General features: G+C 45.1%; 1 protein-coding gene across 2 annotated transcripts in view; it reads left to right on the top strand.

The window, feature by feature from the left end:
* Positions 1 to 715: 715 nt before the first annotated feature.
* The window catches only part of EYA2 (EYA transcriptional coactivator and phosphatase 2), a 71,129-nt gene continuing 56,970 nt past the window's right edge, over positions 716 to 14,874 (top strand). The window contains exon 1 of one of the 2 annotated variants that reach the window (XM_088528909.1): positions 716 to 747. The gene's annotated coding sequence lies outside the window, so the exon portion shown is untranslated. Of the gene's footprint in view, positions 748 to 931; positions 978 to 14,874 lie in introns of those variants that run through there. The other variant, XM_088528906.1, reaches the window with a different exon arrangement.

Below are 14,874 nucleotides of genomic sequence, written 5' to 3'. Positions count from 1 at the left end.
ATCTGAGGGGGTTTGATAGTAAAACCAGCTGCCCCGTCGCAGTGATGTTTGTGTTCCATTGTCAAGAGCTGGAGCTGAGTCCGTGAGTGGGCTGCAGCCCGAGCGAGCCCTGCGCTCCGCACCCTTCGTGCTCCCCTTGCTCACATGCAAGGTAGTGCTTGGGGAGACGACGAGGGATATTGACCACCCCCGGGTGCTGCTGTGCGGGTCTCCCCGGCTGCCTCCCTGCTAGCCCGGAGGAGCTCGCGTGGGTGACAGAGGAGCCCCCCGTGGGTGCGGGCACCGGGGGCTCTCGGGTCCCGTCGCGGGGGATGCAACCCCCATGTCTGAGTCCCGGCTCCCTTGAGGATGTTCCCGACCGGAGTGAGGTGGCCCCGGGGATGGGGGGACGTGGACCCGCGTGACGGGGTCGCGAGGGCGGCTCCCACGAGAGCGGCGCTTCCTGCGCGCTCGCTGGAGCGCAGGCCCGCGGGGGCAGCGCAGGAGCGGTCTCTATTTTTAATTACCGCCTATTTACACCCGCTCCACGGGGGGAGCGGCGGGATGCGCTGCGCGCTCGGCGCCGCCGGCAGCTTTTAAAGATCGCACGGAGAGCGCTGCGCGGTGCCGCTGCCCGGCGGAGCGGGCGCGGGGCTGCCCGGCCCCGCGCCCGCGGAAGCCCCTCCTCTCCCGCCCCTTTCCTTCCCCGCGGCCGCGCAGCGGGCCGGGCCGGGCGGCCGCCACCCGCGGGGCGGCACCGCGCGAGCGGTAGGTGCGCGCAGGCTGCGCTTACCCGCGCGGAAGCAGCAGGGCGCGCGGAGCGGCCGCGCTGCCCCGCGGAGAGGCGGGGGGGAGGGCGGGCGAGCGAGCCCCCGGCGCAGCGCGGAGCCGCCGCCCCGCTGCGCTCCCTTGCGCGGGCGCGCGCGCCTGCCTCGCACATGCTCCCTGCGCCCGCGGCGGGCGCGCACACTCCGCCGCGCCTCCGCGCTGCACCGCCGGTGAGTAGGGTCGCTGCGCGGCTCGCCCTGGGCAGGGGCGCGGAGGGGCTGCAGGGATGCGCGCGGCCGCGCTAGCACCAAGCGCGGAGGGGCGCGGAGCGGCCCCGCGGAGCGAGCTCTGCCCGCGCGGGGCGCCGCGGGGAAGGGGCTTCCCGCGCTTGTCCGCGGGCGCGGGGAGCGGCTCGTGCGCTTCGAGCAAACTTCTGGAGCGATCAACTTGAGCGCAGGAACGGCCTCTCGAGGAAATTGTTCGTGATAAACCGCTGCTGGTTTCTTAGTTATTTCAAATAATACCCGCTCTCGGAGGAAATTTTAATTTTTAAAATCTATGTGGTTGACTAATAAACAGTTTATGGGCCTGGTTTGCATGAAATGTATTAAATTAAGAGATTTTATTCAGCGATCTATCAAATGCACCTAGCCCTTAGCACTGCCAATGTCAGCGGCAGGAGTAGTTGGTTGTTGAATCTCGTAGGGAGCTTGTTGCTTTGCGGGTTTCCCATCCCTGGGGTGCTCTCTGCCTGCAGCTTTTCGCCCCAATCCTTTGGAAAACCGTGTAAAAGTTTTGCTTGCGTGTTTTGGACTTTCCGGTCCCTGAAAGACAGCATTTACTGAACTTCGTTGTTCTGTGTCTAAATTAATGGCTCTGAACTCCTTCCATATAATCTAGTATTGGGTTGTTGCCTGTCTATTAGATGTTGTTGCACCCGGGATAAGTTTTATTTTTTTTTCCTCTTTTTCTCTCATATCAACCTTTATTTGTATTTAAGCTCAATTTTTATCTGATCTGATATTGAAGGCATCTTGTGGCCTTTAGAGTTACATGTGCAAGCAGGAAAATGGTGCAAATACCTTGAAAATAGTTGTTTGCAGTTTTGGAAACATTTCAAATTCATCTTAAGCACCTTTTGAAAATTCATGTGATATGATATTGCATTTGATAACCTGACTTAATTGCTTTATCTTAAAAAAAAAATCTGCTAAATGATTCAAAGTTAAATCGTACAATTAGAGTTGAGTTGTCCACACGATTCCTAGGCTTCAATTTTTCCCTTCCACCCCTACTCAAAAAAAAAAAAAAAAAAAAAAAAAGAGGTCCGGAGCATTCGGCTCACCAGCCAGTGGAGTATTTGTTTGGTTTTCGGCTCATGGTTTTGTTTTGTTTAGCCCACTCTCTTCAGCTCCTTTTCTTTTAAAGTGCCACATAGAGACTTAGTTCCCATGACTCGCAAATCTTATCACCAGTATTTGGTTGAAATGTTTGAATATTTGGTTGAAATGTTTGAAATGAGCTGCTGTTTCAAATATCTTACAACTTTGCCAGTGTTAAATTTCATTCATTAGAAGAGCTTAGGAATAAAAAACGTGGCTGATAATTCTCCCTTCAAGAAGATGAACCAAATTCAGCCACACGATGTGCCTGGGTATACTTTGATTATACACAGGAATTAAACTCAGATATTCACGCTAGGGATGGGATGTCAGAATATCACTTAGATAATTCCCCTTGTGTTGCTGTTTTGTAGTACTTAGGTGGGTGGTTGCAAGTGCCAGATTTTTCTGAAAATGAAGTAGTTTAACTAATAATCCTGCACAAATTAGGTGCATGTTTAACTGCAAGCCTGTGAGGCGACCCCCTGAAGCCAGTGTTGCTGTATTTGTGTGATCAGTGCGCATATGTACACACTGCTGACAAAGAAAACAATTAAGTTAGTAATTTTGTGCTGCCTTCTCAACTGTTATTTATGACATGGAGTAGTACAACAGCTCTTCCAAAATCAGTTATAATTATCTTCAGGAAGATTTGGGTTTTCTGTGCCAAGCTTTGCAGTAACCAGATGGTCTTACGGTCTCTTCAGCTGGGAACACTGCTGAAGACTAATTACCCTTTGCAGGAAATTTCTTCTGCGATAAGTTCACACGTTGTTAGACTTAATCTGTGGGAATGATTGCTAAGATTACTTCTGCAGTAAAAATGCTTTTAAAATTTCGTCAAAGCTAGAACGAAAGTTCTTAGAATGCAAAAAAAAAAAAAAATCAATTTTGCCCAGGTGCTGTAACTTTTGTTAGGGATAAACCATTAAATTAAGTTGCAAATTGAAATCCTTTTTGTTTGCCCTGTCACTTCATAGTTTTAACGTGATGATTATAAAATAAATCCCATCAGTAAATGGTTTATTTGGTAGGTTGAGCAGAAGGAGCTTGTACTGCCATTTCAATTCCATATGCATGTGTTTTAGCAATAGCTGGATAAGGTGGATTTGATACACAGCATAGTTTTCTGGGATAAGTTCGGTACCTTTCACTAAATTTCACCTATATGAGGCAGAATAAATTATATCAATATGAAACCAAGAACTGTTCAGAGATGTGAACAGTGGCATGCGCAAGAGTGAACTCATTCAAATTTTAGATGCATCCTCCTTTTTGAAGACTTTAAAAATACAAGAATTGTAAAAAAAAAAAAAGATACAGCTACTCAAACCTCTTGGCATATTATTCACTCTTATGAGCAGACTGAGCGGAGCAAGTCTCCTTCCTTCCCCTTTCTACTCAAGAGCCAGAAAGATCATCCTGGATGGTTTAAGAGGTCTAATCGGAAAACAATTGGTCATGGCAGTCTACTTCTTAACACAATACTTCATCTTTATTTGCAGATCTTAACTCCCATAAGGATGTTTAACAAACACACTGTTCTAATCGGGTGAGGATAACCCCTTGATTAGGATGCAAATCACTGTGGCCACCTCTTGGCTGGGTCATTTGGAACCTGGAGCTGTTGCCCTTTGCAGGTAGATTTGGTGTTACCAGAGTATCGAAGCAGGAGAGAGAAGTAAATATGGATACAGGGCTGCCAGTCGTCTTGCAAAATGTTTTCAAAGCATTCAAAACCAGATCCCGTTTCCGCCTTCAGCAGGTTGTTTTGCTTACTCTTGGTTTTAAAGGTCAGAGTGAAAAGAAAATGGACTCTAAAACAGAGGTTGCTCTGCAGACAGTTCCAGGGACTGTGCCAGAAACATGTGAATGTTTGGGTTTAAATAATCCACCCCGTTTTCACCCACTCTGCCTGATTGGTGCCCGATTGGGCCTTAATCATACCCCTGATTGAGGGGGTAGGGGTAATCCTTCCTGTTTAAAATCATTTCCCCACAGCACCTAGTGCAGGGAGTCCCCGTGTTCCTTCAGCCGCAGCTGAGACGCTGCTCCGAGGCTACGCAGGGAGGAACAAGGAATTTTAAGGCAGGATCGCTGGTGTTTTGTGGATGCTGGGTTTATCCAGGGTGTGATTAGGAGAGGAGGGGTTGTGCTGGTGCGACATGCACAACCAAAATCATGGTGTTTGAGGGCTGCGGGCTCTGGACACGGGAGGGTTTTGGGCTCGTTTTGCGGGGTTTCGTAGCGCTCGCAGGGCCGGTTGCGGTCGGACTGCGGCAGCTGTAGCTGGTGGTGCCTCAGGACACAGGAACGGGCCCTGTCCATCGCTTCCCAACTTGCTGCCACCCCCTCCTGTGAGGGATGCGCGTGCAGGGAGCCCAGGGATGCGCTGGGCAATATCCCGGTCACCAGGGAGCCTTACAGAAACAACCAGGGCCTCAAGTGTGCAAAAATCCCTTACAATATGTTTACAAGCTCCTTGTCACTCATTGCGTAGCCCTCAGAGGGATGCAGGACCCACTCTCACTGCTCCATTTAACTTGGGAGCTCCTTGAAAACGTTTCTGAAGAGTCCGTGAATTTCTCCAGCCTGACTTGGGTCGTGGCGGGTGGGGGCTGCTTGGGACTTTGTTTCCTCTTGGAGGAAAATCATAATAATAATAAAAAAATAGGACAGAGCAGAATTTATTTGTAATTAGAAAAATACAAAATTGAGGGTTTTTCTTTCCTTTTTTACCGAGCAAGGACCCTTAAAAGAATATAACGAAAAGGCAATGAATAAAATGAGCGTCGCATTGCGGATCAGGGCAGCTGTGGAAGATGCGACGTGAATGAAACCTACTCCTAATGTGCAGGCTTTTTAAAAGCAAAACAATGAAAGCAGAAGGGATTTAAAAAAAACTGAACTGAATTTCTTTTTTGATTAAAAGTGGTAACTGAAATGCGTTGAGGGCCTAAATATTGCGCCTTTAAAAAAAAAAAAAAAAAAAAAAAAGAACAAGGTAAAAATAGTATGTTGCTTTAGATGGGTAGAGAGGAGGACAAAAATAGGTGCTATGCTGGGGAAAATGTTTTGTTTTTTTTTTTTCTCTTGTTGAATTATTTTCAACAAGTTCTTACTCTGTTCTGTATTTTTAAAGAATTATGTGGACAGCAATTTTGTTTCTTTACCCAGGCAGTGAAAACACCAAGAATCCTTTTTATAATTTGGAAAGAATGTCAAAAGAATGAAGCAGTTAAACCTAAGTGTATTAGATCATACGCCTTAAATGTACAAATAAGCAGAACTGCGATCACAGAAACCAATGGTAAAACCACCAGGAAAACTCACCCGCAAACCCTAATGACTCCCAGGGAATGACCTCAGCCATTGTGAAATTCGGGCCTGTTTGTTGACTGACATTTTTGTCGCTGCGGCGCGTGGGGTTGCGCCGGGGTGTGGGCCCTGCTCGGCCCAAGCACTGCTGGGGTGTCGAATACGGAGATGGAAAACGGGATCCAGGCGGGAAGAGCCTGGATGTAGCCTGGAGCCGCGCGTTTCGAAGCGCAGGTGAGGTGTTTGGCGGACAGGGACCGGTAGAAATTGGTCGGGGTTTTGCTTTTCAGATGTTGGAAACTTCCTTGCTGATAGCCCCTTTCTAGTTTATTCCCACTTGGTTTCCTTGTGAGGAAATGGAGATTTAAAGTATTTGGTTACAAACCTGCGATTTCTGCGCGAGCGCCGCTGCGATGTCGGTGTTATTCATCTCTCCGGGCTGTGTGGGGAAAGGAAATTGATGCCCGGGGAACGTCGGCTCGTTTCGGCACCAGCTAGTAACGCGGCAGCTGGAAGTCTTGAATTATTTCAGCAAGAAAAGGCTTCTTTGGGGATGCTCAGAAGGAAATCAGTGCCGCAGACTCCAAGGGGCTCTGCAGATGCGGCTCCTGCGGGGCTGCAGCCGCTGAAGAAAGCGCAGGTTTGCTTGTCGCCGCCTAACCGTGCCGGCGGCTTTAACAAGAGCGGTTATTTTGTGCTGTTTGCTCTAGTCAGTCTCCTGGTGCAGAAATTCTGATTTATCACCCCTGCTTTTGCAAAGGGGAGCAGCCCAGAGGACTGAACACCCAAATAGGTGCTAGGTATTCACTGGTTAACCGGGGCAGAGCTGTCGCCCTGCTCTGTGCGGGAAGGGCAGAGCTCCCGGGGAAGCCGGAGCCGGGCAGGGAAACCTCCTCTTCCCAAACAAAGGCGAGGGGACGAGGGGAAAATTTCTTAAACTCAGCAAAATGCCTTAAAAACTGGAAATACCTCTAGGATTACTCAAACACCCACAAGAAACAGCGAGGGGAAAGTGGAGCAGGCATCTGAATTTTTTTTATTTTTTATTTTTTTTTGAAATAGGTTGAGTAAGCAAAGCCATCCGAGGGCCCCGGTTATTTACAGCTTAGTCTCTGCACAGCACAGTTGCTCATTTGCTGTCTTAAAGGCAAGTTTCACATCTATTGCAAACTTCATCTTCTGGTGGCACTTTGATCAGGCTGCTGCTGTGAGCTAACTTTGCCTTCAAATATTTTGAAATAACTGAGCTGTTTTGAATGCAATTCTCTGCCACCAGTCAGTCCCCCTTGCTGCTGCGCTTCTGTGCTCAATTACCCTGTTCCTACTCGGGTTGTAGCAATCTGTACGATTGGAACAGAAAGTCAAAATGTATTTGCAAAAAGGTTTGTTTTGCTTTCAGTGAATGTTCATGATATTGACTTAAACTTGGAAAACTGAAGTCCCGCTATGCAAATAAATGATTATTCCCCATTTATGTGGCTCAAACAATTTAAAAAATTGCTCAATAGTAAATGCAATTTTATTTGAGAAGTTACTGTTTTTCCACCCTTTCAAAACCAAAAGCACCACTTTTATGAAACTAGATGCTTTTGTAAGTAAAACATACTAATGTTATATTGGCTGCATCCATTTTTCCCCTTTTTTCTCCTGTAAGTTTCTTTTTCAAATTCATAAATCACTCTGCCTGAAACTTATTTTTTATTAGCTAAAGATTAAGTGTTACATTGATACCTCTCTCTGCAACACGGAGTTAGGAGTAAGTTAGCCTTAAACATTGCAGCAAAATAGAAGAAGATAATTTTCCTCTTTCTTGTGCTTAACTGTGGGCAAATGTTACGCATCTAGCCATCTCCCACTGCAGTCCCCAGTCATTTCAGAGAGACTGGCCTCATTTGAAGAGGGAGCAGTGTTAAATTCTCTGCACTTGTTGCAAAGGTGCCTTTTTTTTTTTTTTTTTTTTTTTTTTTTTTTTTTTTTTACCAAACAAGCTCACATTGCAAGACTCTGTGCAGGTCTTTGTCAGACCTTTTTGGTTTCTCTTTAATGAATTCACCGTCTTTACTATCTCTGCACCCAAATATTTAAGTTGTAGTTAGAAAGAAGGTATATTCCCTCTGTTAAAAGATACAATTTTGCTTGGCAAATGTCCTGCCTGTTCGTTACAGTGGCTGGAATTTGGGGAAGAGAAATGGATGGGCAGCAAACTGAGTCTTCTGTAAAATATTTGAAATACAGTTTTGCTTTTGTGTGAAACTTCTGGGCTAGATGAGTTTGGAAATGCCATTGCTGCCCCACTGCAAGCTTGGGCTGTGGGTAGGGACAAACACTTGGTTTTGCATTAAAAAAAAAATCAAAGTCTGCTGCCAAAAATGAGATGCATTAATGCTGGAATTGAACCTTCTCCTTCTCGAAGACCCTGGGGCTTCCCCTTCCCAGAGATCCCCCACCACAAATAAAGGTTATTCAATCGTTACGGCAATTTAACCGTATCTGGGGTGGAACGTGGCTGTCGCTTAACAGCGCACGGAAGCGCTGCCTTGCGTCCTGCTTTAGGATGGGAAGTGGGAAAAGAAAATGGTTTTGAACTTGAGTTTGGCGGAGGGGGCAGATGGCAGGTAATGATCCCACCCAGGAACGAGATACCCTTGGGGGAAGCACCGTGGGCCGTGAAGCTACCGAGACGTGTTTAGCACTTTGGTTCTGCATTGCTGCTGTTTAGTTGATCTTCCACTCCTCAGTTTTCCCTTGGAGCACAGACGAACCTGCACTTGCAGGTCGGCTCCATAGTTTGTGTTTGTCGATGGGCTCTTTCCCCTCGGCACCACCCGCTCCCGGGTGCCTCTCATGGTGCCAGCATGGCCTTCAGCTATAGAGGTGACTTTTTTCCTTAATAAGTCTATCTTATCATGGGAAAAGTAGATTAACTGATGACTAAACACATACAATTGCATGTGTAGTTATTTAATCAGAAGTCCCTAGTAAGGCTGCTTGTGTAGTACTTAGTATTAATTATAACTTATAAATGTCTTTTATCCTCATAGTAAAGGAGAAAATCCCACTGAAAGGATTCAAGTCTGTATAGCTCTGAAGTTAATGCTTGGATATAACCTTTGGTTACAAAGGGACAATTAAAATAATACTCTTTCTCAAAAATCTGTAAAAGCAAAAGTCTGTGTTCACTGGCTTTACTGCTGTATTTCAAGGGCCTGTGACTTCAGCCTGCTACTTTTAAAGAGTTTCTTTTCTGCTTTTGCTTCTTTATTTCTTCAGTAAAGAAGAATCAGCACAAGATTTCACTTTTTTAATAAACTGTGTGGTACCTTCTGTGTAGTTACTGTTCCATATTAAGCTAAATAATTAAAAGGAAAACAAATTTGCTAACTTTCCATAGACAATACTTCTCACCATTGTAGGCATGCTTATTTTTTTGTTCCCAAAAGAAATAACTTCTCCTTTTAAAAATAAATGTTATTTTTAATATAAATGTTCAAAGTAAAGTAAAATTAGTGTTCAGTTGCTTCATGGAAGTGTCTCCATGAACAAGTTCACAAAACTCATCCTGTATTAACCCACTTGTGGGTGTTTTTTGTGTGGTGAACTTTCAGAGGTAGTAAAATTAAGCCATTTTAAAACGAAGTGGTTCGATGATTTATTGTAGCAGAGTAGGGAAATACCTCTAGAGATTTTAATATCTTCCACCTGGTATGGAATGAAAGGAAAATATTCTTTAGTTGGTGACTAATTTGTCACCAATCCCCAGGGGTGCCCTCATTACAACACAAGGATGTCTGAGGAGAAACGCGCGGCGCGCAACGCGCACAGCGTCCTGCTGCCCACGCCTGGAGCGAGGAGAGAAATGAAGGTCTGGAAAGCAGCCGAAGGAGCGGGAAGGAGGGTCCTGGAGCGGGAAGGAGGGTCCTGGAGCTGTCGCGAGGGTTCGGCGGGGATTTTACCTGCAGGCTCGCTGGGATTCACTGGGACACGTTGGAGGAGGAAGGTCACTCGGTAGCGCTGCTCGCTTCCCCCCCGCACCTACTGCCTCCTGGTAGCTGTTTGGGGGGAGCTGTCCTGTGTTTTGGGGGTTTCTTTTGGTTCTTTATAGTCTCTACTTTCTAATGTCTTTCATCCTTTACTGCAGTGTTAGATGAACTGGATCCAAGGCTTAGTTCCGATGAAAATGCTGCCAGGAAATATTTACTTCTACTGACAGGTCTGACCTGCTGATGAAGATCAGGCCTTGGTCCTGTTGGGTTGCTTTTCCCAGTAGTGAAAGTCCCTGTGCCATGGAGGGAAGTCGTGGCGGGTCCTGCAGCTCCTGGCCTTAATACAGTTCTTCTCACCAGAAACAGTTTGAATCTCATGTGTTTTATGGTTATTTGGAGTAAAGGAAGACTTTACATTCTGTCAAAAGCAAGTCATCAGAAGGGGAATGATTATTTCTGTCATTCTTCCTGTAATTTTAACATATTTTTCGGTTAGAGCACTATGGAAAAAGACACGGATGAATAAGAAACATTTTTGTATGACAAAATCAGCATTTTTATCAGGAGAGATGGCACATCTTGTTTTGGGGAATAGCTGCTGGTTTTAGAGCATTTCAGAACAGGGAAGGGAAGGGCGGTGCAGAAAGTCTTGCTTTTTCTGTGTCCAAACTGAAATAAGAGAGAAGTCTGATAATAAGGAGCAGTCCCTGGTCTCTGAAATATAAAATTAGATCCACCTTTGCAAAAGTCTGAGGTGATGCCAAAATGCTGTTCAAGCATCTTGTGGGCACAAATGATCATGAATGGAAAGCTGAGCTCATGGCTAACTGATGTCTAAGGGCTGATTTTTTTTCAAAATCTAATCTCAATTGTACTGTAATATGCTGGCTCTTGAAATGTGTTGTGTTCTTTTACATGACTGTCTGAATGGGGTTTGCATTTTTCCAGGTGCAGGATATCAGTTTATTATATCTGAGAGGTTTTTTTGTGTGTGTTGTTTTGGTTTTTGGTTTTTACCATGCTTGTAACTTCGTAGCTGCTCAGAAAATCAGAAAGGCTACTGGATCTGTCTTCCTTCTTTCTCAAAAGACCAGATCTTTTTATCTGTTTGGGGAGCTGGGATGTGCTTCTTAGGTTCATCCTCCATGCAATTCTTCTATCAGGCCAACTTCTATTTAAATGGGAAGCTTTTTATTCAGTGACTTCTTTAAAAAAAAAAAATCAGTATTTTATGCTCTGAAGCTGTTAAGTTGTGAAAAGTGCAGAATCTCACACATCACACGAGTAACTTGTAGCCAGCCGCTCAGTTCACTGTTACCAGTGAGCAGAATCTCATTTGATTCATGCTATTCTATTTCTCATGCTATTCCATTTTTCTAGTGATCTACTAGAGCATTTCAGCTCAGAGTTTAACTCTAGCAGATGGCTGTGAGGGTGCCTGCTTGACGTGGAGTAAACCCTCGCATCAGTTATGCCCCGTGGATAGGACTGTAGTGCACAGAGCTGAAGATGATGTCAAGTTCGAGTTAAAAGCCTGATTGTAAGCACAGTTAATACATTAGGGGGGCAGGCACAGTCCTTAAAGCCATGTTATTTTAATCTGCTTGTCAGTTAATATTAAAATAGTAGAAGCGGTGCCAACTTCAACTGTAGTGGAGTATTTAATTGTAATCCTGTGTTTATAGGAAGGGGAAGTAAAATCACCTAAGCAGTGGAGTCATTTGGGCAGGTGGTTCTAGCCGAGCTGGGAGCAATAGGACCTTTCTCCGAGCAGGTTTTTGCTGGGCTGCGGGTACGGTTTCGAGGCTGGGTTAAGCTGATGGAGAGCAGCATTGCCTTCCAAAGTGGCCTCTCAGCTTGGCTGCACGGTCTGCTCTCCTGTGGTGTGGGTGCAACTGGACAAATGGAGTCAACTCGCTGCTCCAGCTGAAATCGAGGGAAAAAGTCATTTTGGTGGTCTCTCTGAGAAGGGCCTGGTGTGATTGCAGGAGCTTGAGAGTAGGGTAGGGAAGGAGGTTTCTGATTTTTAGTCATTTAAATCCAGTCATATCCTGAGACTAATAATGTAATTATGCTATTACTATTGGTAACTGAACTTCCTGCAAAAATTAGGGGAAGAATTCACCAGTTTGCAAGGGACTTGGTTGTTGAGGATTAATGAACCTGATGTTTTGGTTTAGACACTTTTTCAGTTCTAGTTCTCTTTTATATGATGCATTTAATATACAAAATCCCACCTCTTGCTTGGCTTGGATTTCTTCTCTTCCAACAGCACATGCTAAGTCTTGTCCTGTTCCTTCACCTGCTTCCCAAGGGCACTTTCTGGGAGATATTTCTGGAATGTGCTTCCTAAGCACCCCCAGGTGAGGCTCTGAGCGTGATGTGAAGGTTACTGCTGCTTTATTTTCAGCAGCCAAAGAAGCAGGAGGAAAGAGGTGTTCGTGTACTCGGTGATAAGAGCACTTGCCAAGATACGGGAAATCAGGATCAGTTCCTTCCTCTGCCTGCGGAGACTCCAAAGTAGTGGAATTAGATGTCTGTGATATGCAGGGCAAATGGTAATAACTGTTGAAGGATTGTTATCTTTTTATTGTGTTCTGAAGAGGTTTCTGCCTCTTCAGTTGTGCCAAAGTTTGTGTGGTCTCAGTGACAGGGGTGCAGAACCGTGTGGAACAGCCATTCTGCTTCTCAAAACCGAGTCCGTTACTGACTCTGCGTAGGCCAAGTATGAATCTAAGGAGAGCCCCAAACTTTCCACCTCCGGAGAGTCCCATAATCACAAGAACTCAAACCCTTCTCGATGGAAGGCAATGAATTTAGTTATTAGATTGAAAACCCGAGTGCTTGTGACCTGTGGGCTAGCTGGTGGCCAGTGGCAGAGCTCTGGAGCTGGGAGCTGCTCCTGCTCCCAGGCCCTCCTGTGAATGGGTGATATTGTGCAGGGCTCCGTTTCCATCCTGTTGGCATCTTGTCCGAAAGGACTTGCCCAACATCTCATATCCCGTTAGGAGCATCCAGAATCCCCAATTCCCAGGTTCCCCTGGTAATTGGTGCATTGGCTACTTAAACACCTCCCTGAAATGAGCTAGAATAATCTCATTTATTTGCTTGCAATCTGGCTTGGAACCCATTTTAAAGTACCAGCAACTCTCTCTTCAAGCGGCATTGCTAGGATTGATTGATTAGCTATTCGAATTACTGAATGTAGGTTACATATCTACAAGAAAAACTTTGCTCTGACAAAAGTATATTATATCTTGGCTCTTAGCAACTTTAATTTCACAGCCTGCTGCCAGCAGCTGCCTTACTAAGACAGAGTACTCATAATAAATGAAATTTTAAGGAAAAAGAGAAAAATGAAAACCCTGTTCCAGCTGGACTGAAAAGGCAGTTGGAGCATTTTTGTCCTGCATATAAAGCTGCCATCCATATAAACATTTCAAATTACTTTTTCATTTTTAATAATCAGGATCAGACCTTTTCTTAGGATTGAGGCAAACACAAGATATTAGAAACACAATTTCATTCAGAGTCCATTAGTTATTGAACCCTGTCCAAAGTTACGCATTTGAAGGGTTTTAGGAGAAACTCACCTCTGATTTTCAGGCTTTTGATGACCTACTTGGATGAAAACTCTGAAACGAGCAGGCTGTTCCAGCCATTCTCGGTACCTCGTGGACATTTCTTAAATTATCACATGGTCTCTGCACATGGAAGAGGTTATTTCTGACGCACAAACAGAAGGAGCCCTTTGTACACAGCGCCATAATGTAAGTACCTGCTGAAACGCAGTGCCAGTAACCAGCTACTATTTATTGGTAGAACCAATAAATTCACAGTTCCATGTTTTTATAACATCCTGATCCCAAAGGATCAAAGAAATCTTGATTTGTTTAGGTTTGGGTCCCATCCCCTGTGTTTGCTCTCCTTGCCTTTCCACCCCATGGGCTCAGGGGAGCTGGATATGAGATGAAGCCCAACCGATGAAGAGAGATGAAGCTGGGCAGGACCCTTTGCAGAGCCGTAGGAGACGTTTTTGCCTGTTGAGGTGACAGGAATCGCTGTGAGCAAGCGGGACACAACATAGGGCCTGCTTTGGTCCAGGCTCTATATCAACTTAGCTAAACTTTGCCTTGAGTTCTTAGTGACAGTAAGCAGATGAAAAGTTACATATTCGATGTCCTAAAAATAGGCGAGGATGCATTCCCAGGGATCTGGGAACTTGGAGAACTGGCTGAGGTACCTTCAAATGGCCAAGTCCATGCAGAGAGGAGTCAAAAGCTGTTACAGAAATGGCTTTAGGGCAGGGTGTTTAGGACTCGGTGGGGTTGTCTTAGCACAGCAAGCTGAGCTCCTGGCCCCATGGTGTCTGCCCCAGGGTGCTTTTTGTGAGCGGGCGAAACGCGCAGAAAGACAGTGTGGATGCAAGGTGAAAAAATTGTAATCAGGTGATTATTTTGTTACTAAGTAAACCACAGAGTTACTTTTTTGCCTCTGTAAATGTCTCTGGATTATGCAACTTTGGGGCAGCTCAATAACTCCTCATAGCTGAAATGTCCTATTTGCATTTCTAGGAATCTAATTTCTTAAAAAATAAATCCTCTTTAAAAGAAGAGACTGAGCCTGAGCAACTGTAACTTTTACTGATTTTTAGATGTTCTTCAATCCCAGCCTAGACCAACATAGTGAAAAAAGAGGCAGTGGGTCAGATAGACCCATCCAGGCATATGGGTCTATCAGAGTGCAGGAGTTTGGGGAAAAACAAGCTAAAACACCAAAAGTCCCTGCTGCCAGTTGCAGAACATCCTCTTCTGGCTTTTTTTCTCTAGGATGTTTATGCTGCTGAAGTATCTTGTCACCTCGAGCTGCGTTTTGTTTGTTTACTGCAGTCTATGGTCTATAAAGTAGAAATTGGTGCCGGTAATTGAAGCGGCACATGGGATGTTTTTGCCAGCAAGAGGCAGAAAGTGTTTGGGGGCAGGGTCAGAAGGGAAAGTTTGTGTTTCTGTATGTTCAAGAAAGGCAGAGCTTGTTTCTTGCTAAGAGTTTGGAATGGGAAGCTCCAAAAATACGTGCTGCAGCAATTGCGTTATCTTGTGTCTTTTATAGATGGGGACGGTAAAGTTGAAGTACGTATGTGTTCATATATAGAGTATGTATATTTGAAAGCATAAAAATGAAAGAAAGAACGAGCATTCTCACTCTTCAAAAAAAAAAAAAAAAAAAAAGCTATTCCAAACTCTGCTTTCCCCCACACCCAACATATAGTGCAGACCTTTTCTGACATTTGAGCTATACTGTCTATAGCTCTTTTATATACACAGAGGAATTTGCTGCTTTGTAATCAAGCTGCTGAAGAAAAACGTTGTCCTTATATTCACCAGGGATGACTGTAATAAATTAGAATGGTTTCCCATTAGCTTTAGCTACTTAGCTGAACTGCT

Source organism: Tinamus guttatus, unplaced genomic scaffold, assembly GCF_059628265.1.
Source record: "Tinamus guttatus ecotype Peru unplaced genomic scaffold, ASM5962826v1 Tinamus_guttatus_pri_ptg000027l, whole genome shotgun sequence".
NCBI lineage: Eukaryota > Metazoa > Chordata > Aves > Tinamiformes > Tinamidae > Tinamus > Tinamus guttatus.
Note: the sequence above shows the minus strand (reverse complement) of the source record. Positions and strands in the feature narration are given on the sequence as shown.